We start from the raw sequence: 9345 nt of genomic DNA on the forward strand, positions 1-9345 counted from the left end.
GGCAGCCCGCGACTCCCGCCCGAGCGCTGTGTCCCCTCTGTGCCGGACCTGCAGGAATCGGGGGCTACCGCCCGGCTTGGACGCCTTACCCGGCCGAGTTGGTTCCCAGCTCTGTGACCTTGGGTAAAAAGCCGTCGTCTCTGAGCCTCAGATTTCTCCTCCGAGGGTTATGGGGATAAAACGAAAGGATGCCCATTAACCACCTTCTGGAGCGGGCATGGCGCACAGTGACAGCTCCGTCATTTTAACAACCCTAGGGTGGGGGCGGCTTTCCCATTTACCTGCTCTCTGTGTTCCTTTAGCCTCTTCCCAAGCCTAATAAAGGACTGGGGAGCCTGAATGAAGAACTTAATGTGGGAGCCGATGGATACGGGAGAGATCTTTCCGGAAGAAAATAGGGCAACCTTAAAGTCTAGAGTTTTCCCTTCCAGAATGTGGGGTTTAGACAAAAGGAGTTCCAATCCCAGCTTCTCTCCTTTATCAACTGGTTGATGCTGAGAAAGGTACTTACCTTCTCTGAATCTCTTTCCTGATCAGTAAAATCAGGATGATAATTCCTGATTTGTAGGGTTGTTGTGATAATCAAATGAAGTGTGTGCGTGTGTGTGTGTGTGTGTGTGTGTGTGTGTGTGTGTGTGTGTGTAACGTGCCTGGCATGCAGTAGGTGCTTAATTCCTCAGTTCTCTCTGCACTTTCCCAAGTGGGTGTGAGGCAAGGGAGAAGAAAGGCTTGAGTACTTGGCCATTCTTCCTGAAAGTTTGTCTCCTTGGGGAAGACTGTCCCTTCTTTGGCGTTCCTGGGGCCTTATCGCCAAGATTTGGTGCCTTTACCAGAGGTGTGTGTGTGGCCCTGATGCTCCCCTTTCTCAGTTCTGCCGCCATCTCAATAATGTGCCTTCCCTGCCTGCTGCTCTTCTCTACCTACCCCAGAGCAGAGGTGACCTGGAACATCTGGCAGGGGCAAAAAAGAACCTGGAGGAAGTTGAAGTTCCCATCACAGCCAGAACTTAGTATCTAGGACACCATACCCACCCACGCTTACTGCAATGCCACACCCACACTTTTCAATAAGAGATGGGCATCAATCTCAGGAAAACATTTCCCAGTCCTCCCTTGTTGGCCCTGCCCTGCCCTCATCAGTTCTGCCTGTCCTGGAGTCCCACTTAAACCTAACCTGAATCTTCCTGCCTCTCAGTTGCAGCCCCATCCTGCTGAGCTGCAGTTAGCGGCCCCTAAGAGGTTCCAAGCAAATGTGTGGACACGCACAATAGATGTGTGTCACCCACAGCCTTGTTTCCTTTCATCCTTGTTGGACAAGGAAGCTGTTGTTGGCATGGTAACCTTCTCTGTATAAGTTGCAGCCCTCAAGGATGTTTTTCAGTTCCAGCAGGGACATAGCTCCTTCCCCCCACGGTAGATCACAGGGTGACATGTAGCTGTGTCATTCTGGCCTCCCCCAGAATGGCGATGCAGTGCTGGTGGCACAAAAGGACTGGTTCATGGAGGGCAGCAAAGAGCTTAAAGGAGACGAAGAAACAGGTTCCTTCTGCTCTAAGTGTTGATCCTTGGCCACCCAGAGAAACCAGTTCTGAGGCCCGGGATATTCAGGTAGCCTCTCAGGAACACATGGTGAATGATAAACACTCATCTTCACTAAAACCAGGCACACAACAAATGGCAACAACGCCGGCGCTTAATTCCGCAGAAGCTGATAAACCATAAAGCCTCCAGAATCCAGTGATTTCCTTTTTCCTCAGTTCCTCTGTGGAGTAAATGAATATGTATTAACCATCTCCCATATTTCAGTTTCCCATACATTATTTCAACTAATTCTTCCCACAGTCTGATGAGAGTGGTAATAGAACACTCATTTTACAAATGGAAAGACTAAAATTTAGGCAAAAATCTTAAGCAATTTGACCCAATTTCTCGTGGAGTGGTGGCATTGAGACTGAAACCCAAGTTTTCAGATTCCCTAACACATTCCTTTTACAAGGTCCTGTGTTCCTTTGCATTTGCTACGGAGAAAGAAATCCTTGCTCCCAGGTCCCAAGGTATTGCCTTTGTGGGAGTTCCTCAGGAACCAAATGGGCATCAGCATCAGTCTTCATGGCCGTGGGCTCCTGTGGGGTCTTCTGTGGGGTTCTGTGTGGCCCCAGGTGGCACTATAGCAGCAGCAGCAGCAGCAGCCTCAAACCTGAGGCTTCCCCCTGCCAGCTGCCTAGTCTCCGTCATGGAGTTTCCCCGGCAGAGGGCAAGCTGAGGGAAAGTGGTTCCCAGCTGCCAGCTTCATCTAGGCAAAATTGCATTAGAGCCAGCCCCGGCTTCCCTTGGTCCCTCCAGAGTGAGCACATTCGGCTCCCCCGCAAAAGGGAGGGGGAGAGAAACACGGAAGGAAAAAGAGAAACTTCCATTTCTTTCCTTGGCTGAGAAGCACTTGGCTTCAAGCTACCACTCATCTTGTACGTGGGGAAGATTAATACTGGTCCTCTGGAAATTACACGAGCCCCTAAAATGAATCCTTGGGCCAGAGCTTTGTGTGAGAGAGATGCTGGTTAGGAAGGCCCTAGGTGTGAGTGCAGTGGAAGAGAGAGACCCCTGGATCTTCTCCTCACCTCATGTGCTCTTTTCTGGGTGTCATTCTTCTTTCCTGAGGGTCTTCTGTCCAAAAAGACAAGAAGAGTCTTGTCACTGGAACCGGGTGAAGAAGAAAGCAGTGGGAGAAGGGAACTACCTGGTTGTGACCTCGAGCAAAACAGGAGAGGTGTTAATAGTATGAACAGTTAATATGTATTTATATGTCAACCACACTTCATTTATCATCCATTTTAATTCCCTCCCTAAGGAGGATCTTACTGTTATCCCTGCTTTAGAGATAAGGAAGCTGAGGTTTATGGGCTCCTCAATAAACATTAGCTCCCAGTTAATGCGAGTGGGCCCAGCACTCAATAGACTTTAGATCATTTAATCCTCACCACACATCACTGAGATGGTACCATTATGCCCGTTTTCTACAGGTGAAAACTGAGGCTCAGAGAAGTAGGAAAATTGCCTGTGATCATTAAGTAATGTAAGTGGCAGAGGAATTAGAGCCCATGTGCTTGATTAGAGCACATGTGCTTGATTACTTTGCTGGCTGCCACCAAGGCTTCTCCACTCCTTCTGGGGCTCCTGCTCAGATAGACTGAGATCACAAAAATCTGCTCACACCTACATTTCCCTAGTGTTCATTGCACAAGTGACAACCTGGTTGAGAGTGTTCACTTGGTTTGGTTCAGACTTGCCACCAGAGTATTTCTAGGGCCTGGACAGATGGGCCTGGGTAGCATGGAGAACTTCATAACACCAGTAATACTTGAACCCCACCAATTAATCTTAACATTGCAAAAAGAGAGACTACTCAAGAGAATTGAAAACATACGTTCACATAGAAACATGTACATAATGTTCATAGCAGTAGCATTATTCACAGCAGCCCAAAGTGGAAACAACCCAAGTGTCCATGGGTACATAAATGATGAATGGATACATAAAATTTGGTTCAACCACACACAGGAATATTATTCAGCCAAAAAAAAGAAATGAAGTACTGATGCATGCTTCAGTACATAGGAACCTTAAAAACATGCTTAAGTAAACAAAGCCAGATACAAAAGGCTACATATTTTATGATTCTATTTATATGAAATGTCCAGAATAGGCAAATCCATAGAAACGGAAAGTTGATTAGTAGTTGCCTGGTGTTGGGGGTCGGGGTTGGGGTTGAAATGGGGAGTGATTGCTAACAGGTATGGGGTTTCTTTGAGGATTGATGATGGTAATGTTCTGGAATTAGATAATGTCAATAGTTGTACAGCATTGTAACTATGTTAAAAACTATTGAATTGTACACTTTAAAATGGAGGATTTTATGTTACATGAATTATATTTCAATTAAAAAAAATCTTATCTAGGAAATTAGAGGGAAAGAACCAAAATATTATGTGCCTCTTGATATGCTGCAGTAGTGACATATGATGCTATCTACATACCATCACTTAAAAAGTGAATCTGATCTGATCAAGCCTCTAGGTGTAACAGCCAGTTTATGGTAAATTCATGGAATTTAGCATATTAATTCATTTAGCATATTAAACAACATTGTAGAGGGGGAAAAAACAATACAATCTGTTAAATCCCAAAAGTGGGGAATTCTTTAGTACAAATAACCTAGTTTCTTTAATAAATAAATAGCAAGGGAAATTATTATAGATAAAAGAAACTTAAAAGACTTAACCAAATGCAAAGTGTGGTCTTTTTTAGGTCCTGATTCAATCAAAGGAACTGAGGTTTTTACAGATGAAATTGTATAATGTCTGGAATTTGTTCAAAACAATCCTGTGTCAGTGGTAGGGAGGGAAGAAGGTAGTGTAGAAGAAACAAAATCACTTGTGAATTGACAGTTGTCAAACTACTTGATAGATACACAGAGGTTCATTATACTATTCCCTCCTACTTTTGTGAATGTTTGAAAATTTACACAATAAAAAAAAAAAACCACGAGGCTTGATTTATCCATGAAATTTTAGCATGTTTAGATATTATATCTTATTTGACAGAAAATGGGCTAAGAGAGAAGAATTGTTTGAAGTGACTCATAACTTTATTAAAAGCTAAAATTAAAGAGCATGTATAAAATCTGAAGAGACCAGCCATGGATGAACCTGAGGCCCATTACTGTTATTATTGCAATAACTAAATTGAAAGTGGAGTGAGAGCACCAGGACCCTCCCAAGGAGGTAGCAAGCAGTACAGTCTTTCAAACACCCAGAAACACTGCCAAACTAAGTTGTTGGCCTTCTTTTAAACATCATGTGAGTCTTTGTTGCCTCTAAGAAAAGTACAACCTTCCAATCCTGGCCCCAACCTGCCTTTCCAGCAGCATTTCCTGCCCCTCCTCTCTTTACTTCCTGTCCACACCACCATCCAGTCACTGGTTCCTGAACACACAGACCACCTTGCCTTTGCACTTGCTGTTCCCTCTGCCTGTAAATCCTCCTGTGAACTCCCAATCTTCCTTCCACAACCATTTCCTTAGTCTCCTCCTCCTTGACAGAATTAGTCACTCTCTGTTCCATACACACCTCTAATATATCACACCATAAGGTAATTATTTCTAAATCTGCCCCCTACACAATTCTGTGCTGCCCCAGACTCTTATCTCTATGTGCTCAGGGCCTGACATTAAGTTGGTATTTGATACATGTTTTCTGGATAACAGACTGACTGATTGACTGAAGGAGCAATGTAGACTGAAGGAGCATGCTGACTGTGGTCTCCAGAAAGTTATCCAGACTTGGGCTCTTCCTTCATAGGTGTGCCCACTCAATTAGGGCACAACAAAGCAAACAGTCTAATCCAAGAATAACTGACAAGACCACCTGGTTAACATAATTCGGTCATAAGCAGAAGAAATAAATTTAAGAGAAAGGCTTTGAGCCTAGTAGTCTGCATAAATTGTATATTGGAAATGGGCCTAGAGACAATGATGGGGGCAAGATATCAAGAGTTCTCTAAGAAATAGTTGAGGGAGCTTGTTGAGCTAATAAAATGGCTACCCTTTCTAACTTAAAAAAAAAAAAAATCCCACAGCCCCAAAATTTAGAAGCCAGCAACAGCTCACGGATCCTTCTATTCTGCCAGCCACAGAAGACCATCCACCTATGGGAATATTAAACAGCCAACTTGTGTCCAGTAGCAAAGAACCTAGAGCTCTGAGGCCCTAGAAAATCTTTCCTCTCCTTCTTTTTCAGCACTCTTCTTTTCCCACCTTACAACTGAAGGGGCAGATATCTGCAGCGGAGAGGACCTTCGTAAAGACCCATAGATCATGCCAGTCTAGGAAATAATTGTTTGCTTACCTAGTCTAATTTTTTCTTTCAAAAATAGAATGATTTTCTTCCAGTGATTAAAAAAAAAAATGCATGCCTGCTCACTTGGAAAATACAGAAAAATATAAACTATGAAATAAAAATTTTCTAGAATCCCACCAGAAGTAACAACCATTAACAAGCTCAGTCCCGTCAAATCTTGAAAGCTAAGCAGCGTTGGGCCTGGTTAGAACTTGGATGGGAGACGATCTAGGAAGACCAGGTGCTGTAGGTGTAAAATAATTTAAAAAATAAGAGATTATAAACTGACAAAGTCCTTGCAATCTGTGAGGTCAACCAAGGGTTGCGTCGCCTAAAAAAAAAAAAAAACCCACAACATTTGATGTTATGTGTGTGCACGTGCTTGTATTTTATAAAATTGGAATATGGCATATAAAGTTTTACATATTAATTTATCACTTAAGTATTATATTGTGGGAATTTTTTAGGTCAATAATTATTTCAAAACATGGTTTATAGTAATGACTGCCTAGTAGTCCATTATATAACAATTTATTTAAGCCATCACCCATGGAATATTTATGTTATTGCCAGTTTTACTCCATTATGAATAATATTGTAATTAATAGCCATTCCTGGAAGAATTGCTAGGTCAGAGGGCATAAACTCTTATAAGGCTCTAGGTACATGCTCTTGAATTGCCCTCAGGAAAGCGAGTACTGGTTTATTCTCCCTCCATCGGTGTAAGTGATTTCACATGTCAAAGTGCTTTCCCTCCTTTCATCATGTGTGAAAAAGGCAAGGCGTTTCTATATTACTCACAATGAATATATATTTTGTATTCAGAAAAAAATTAATGTTCTTATTTTTAAGAAGAAGAAGAAGAAAATAAGCATTATTTTCCCCATAAAACAGAGGGGGAACCTGAGGGCCATGGATCAATAACTTAAAGACTTACTTTATGAAGCCTAATAGACCTGAGGAGATTGAAGAAGTCTTTCTGGATAGAGTCACAATACTTCTGAGAAGAAAATTCTAAGGACTTTAGTAGTTTCATTAGCCCAAAATGAAATCTGGTTCTGAAGAGAATGAAAGATGATCCTGAGAAGGCAATTCAGGGGAGTCATCACAAATCCAAAGAGACAAAATCAGTTCTGAGGCTGCTGTGATGAGACTGGAAGTAGCCACCACTCCAGAGTTCCTGTTTTATAGGGACTTGGGGGCAATCAAAGTTGTGTTTGTGTCATTCGTAAAAGACTGAGAATGCTCCCCAAGGTACTAGTTAGCCTCATCACTGATCTGAGAAGTCTTATCCAGGACCAAGTCAGGTGGACCTGCAGTGTTAAACAGGTGGTTCTGAGAGGACAGTTTGAGAAGGACCTTTGATGTTGAGGTGACTGAAAATTGGTTCTGATAAGGCAGCTGGAGAAGATTCAATGTTCCTGAGAAGACAGTTTAAGAGAAGTCAAAGTTTAAACACATACTCAGGCAGGCAGCAAGGGCCAGTTAATCAGAGTTGGAAATACAGACAAGAACAATCCTCTGGCCTCAGCTGCCCTTTTCACTCAGGCTGCTCCACAGTCCCAGGCTCTCAGGACCCAAATAGGAGGGAGAAACGTTGTGGTTACAACACTCTCTCAGAACCGAGAGGCGGGATGTGGTAAGATAGGGTTTGTGACAACTAGTGGGTGACTAGGGCCTGGCTGCAGAACACCTTTCTGGGGAAAGAATCCCCAGGAGATAGTAATACAAGGCAAAGTGTACAGATAACCTCTTAGAACTAGTCTCCAGGGGTAACTTCCTATATCATCTGATCTTAGCCCCTTCCTCCTTTTGAGGTAGGAGTGCCTCATCAACGTATAGCCCACCCTTGATCAGGTACCTTTCTCCTTAGAAAAGTATCACCAAGGACTTACGTACCTTTGCCAAGCTGAATAAATAATGACAGTATATCTTGCTTAGTCCCAGACAGCGCATTACCAGGAAGGTACAAACAAATGGGAAGTAGAGCAATAAAAATGATAAAAGGGCTGGCTCTGCTTATAGGAGGAAAGCTTAAATGAAGCAAACCCCTTAGGAAGCTGGGTTCTGACTCTTTGGGGAAGATGGGTGATTATCACTTTGAGTAAGAGGAAGCTGAGTAAGTGGAAACGTGGTAGAAAGAGTCAAACGTGGGGCTTTGGACTAAATGAGGACGCGTACACACAAAGACTTTTACTCAAATGTTCACAGAAGCTTTATTTATAGTATCCCCAAAGGAAACCCACCCAAATGTCCATCCACAGGTGAAAAGGTGAACAAATTGTGCTGCAGCCATACAGTGGAATACTATTCAGCAATAAAAATGAGTGAACTATTTATATATACAAACATGAATGAATCTCAAAATGATACTAAATCAAAGAACCCAGACCAAAATGAGTACCTCCTGCATTATTTGATTTATATGAAACTCCAGAAAATGCAAACTGATCTATATGCAACAGAAAGCAGATTGGTGGTTGCCTGGGGAAAGGGGTGGAAGAAGGAAAGATTGCCAATGGGAATGAGGAAAGTTTTGGGGATAATGGATAGGTTCATTATCTTAATTGTGGTGATGATTTCACCGGTGTACACATATCTTAAGACTCATCAAATTGTACATTTTGTATGCACAGTTTACTGTACATCAATTGTACCTCAATAAAGTTGCAATAATAATAATAATAATAATAATAATAATAAGGTTGGAGAGAGCTCCCTGAAAAAGCAGATGAGACAGTTTGACTTGGATCTGAGAAACTGAGGCACCAACTTGACCTAAGAGAACTTCTCAAGTTGGCTTGCCTCAAAAAGTTCTTCTAGTTTCTAATAATGGGAAAAGGAAGATGGAAAGGAAAACCACTGAAGTGGAGGGCTAGATTTGCTGTTTGGATGCAAAAATCTTATTAGCACCCAAGATTTATGGGTAAAATGTTGAAATCCTATCTGCTTGACATCTGATTCTTTTAGACCTGGCCTCATTTTCTTTAGAACACTGGATCTCACTCTGCCCAGTCTTTCCTTCTCAGACTGCCCTAAGTGGCTGAACCAGGGGAAAACTGAGCCTACAGTATCCATTCCTGACTTCATTTCTTGCTGGGGTTGTGGTGGGGGTTCTGAGTGAGGAAAGGTTGAAGAAAGCACACTTCAAACCTAGCCTGACAAGCAGGCTAAGCTCCACCATCCTGAATGCTTAGAATATTTCAAAATGGTTGAGGCTGAACAGTCCTGAAATTCAAGAAGAAGGGTCAAGTGTCCTTAGGACCTGGTTCTTTCTTTTACTTCAGAATCTAAACCTGTCCTTCGCTGGAGGAGCCCTCCACCCCCTCTCCTCTACCACCCCACTCCTCTCTGTCCTTCTCCACATTCCTGAAGCCCTAGACAATATCCCCAGGTAGCACTCAATTGTTCAACATTATCTGGGTCCCTTCCCAAACCTTTATGATGATAACTTT

This window comes from Pteropus alecto, unplaced genomic scaffold (assembly GCF_000325575.1).
Source record: "Pteropus alecto unplaced genomic scaffold, ASM32557v1 scaffold78, whole genome shotgun sequence".
Taxonomy (NCBI): domain Eukaryota; kingdom Metazoa; phylum Chordata; class Mammalia; order Chiroptera; family Pteropodidae; genus Pteropus; species Pteropus alecto.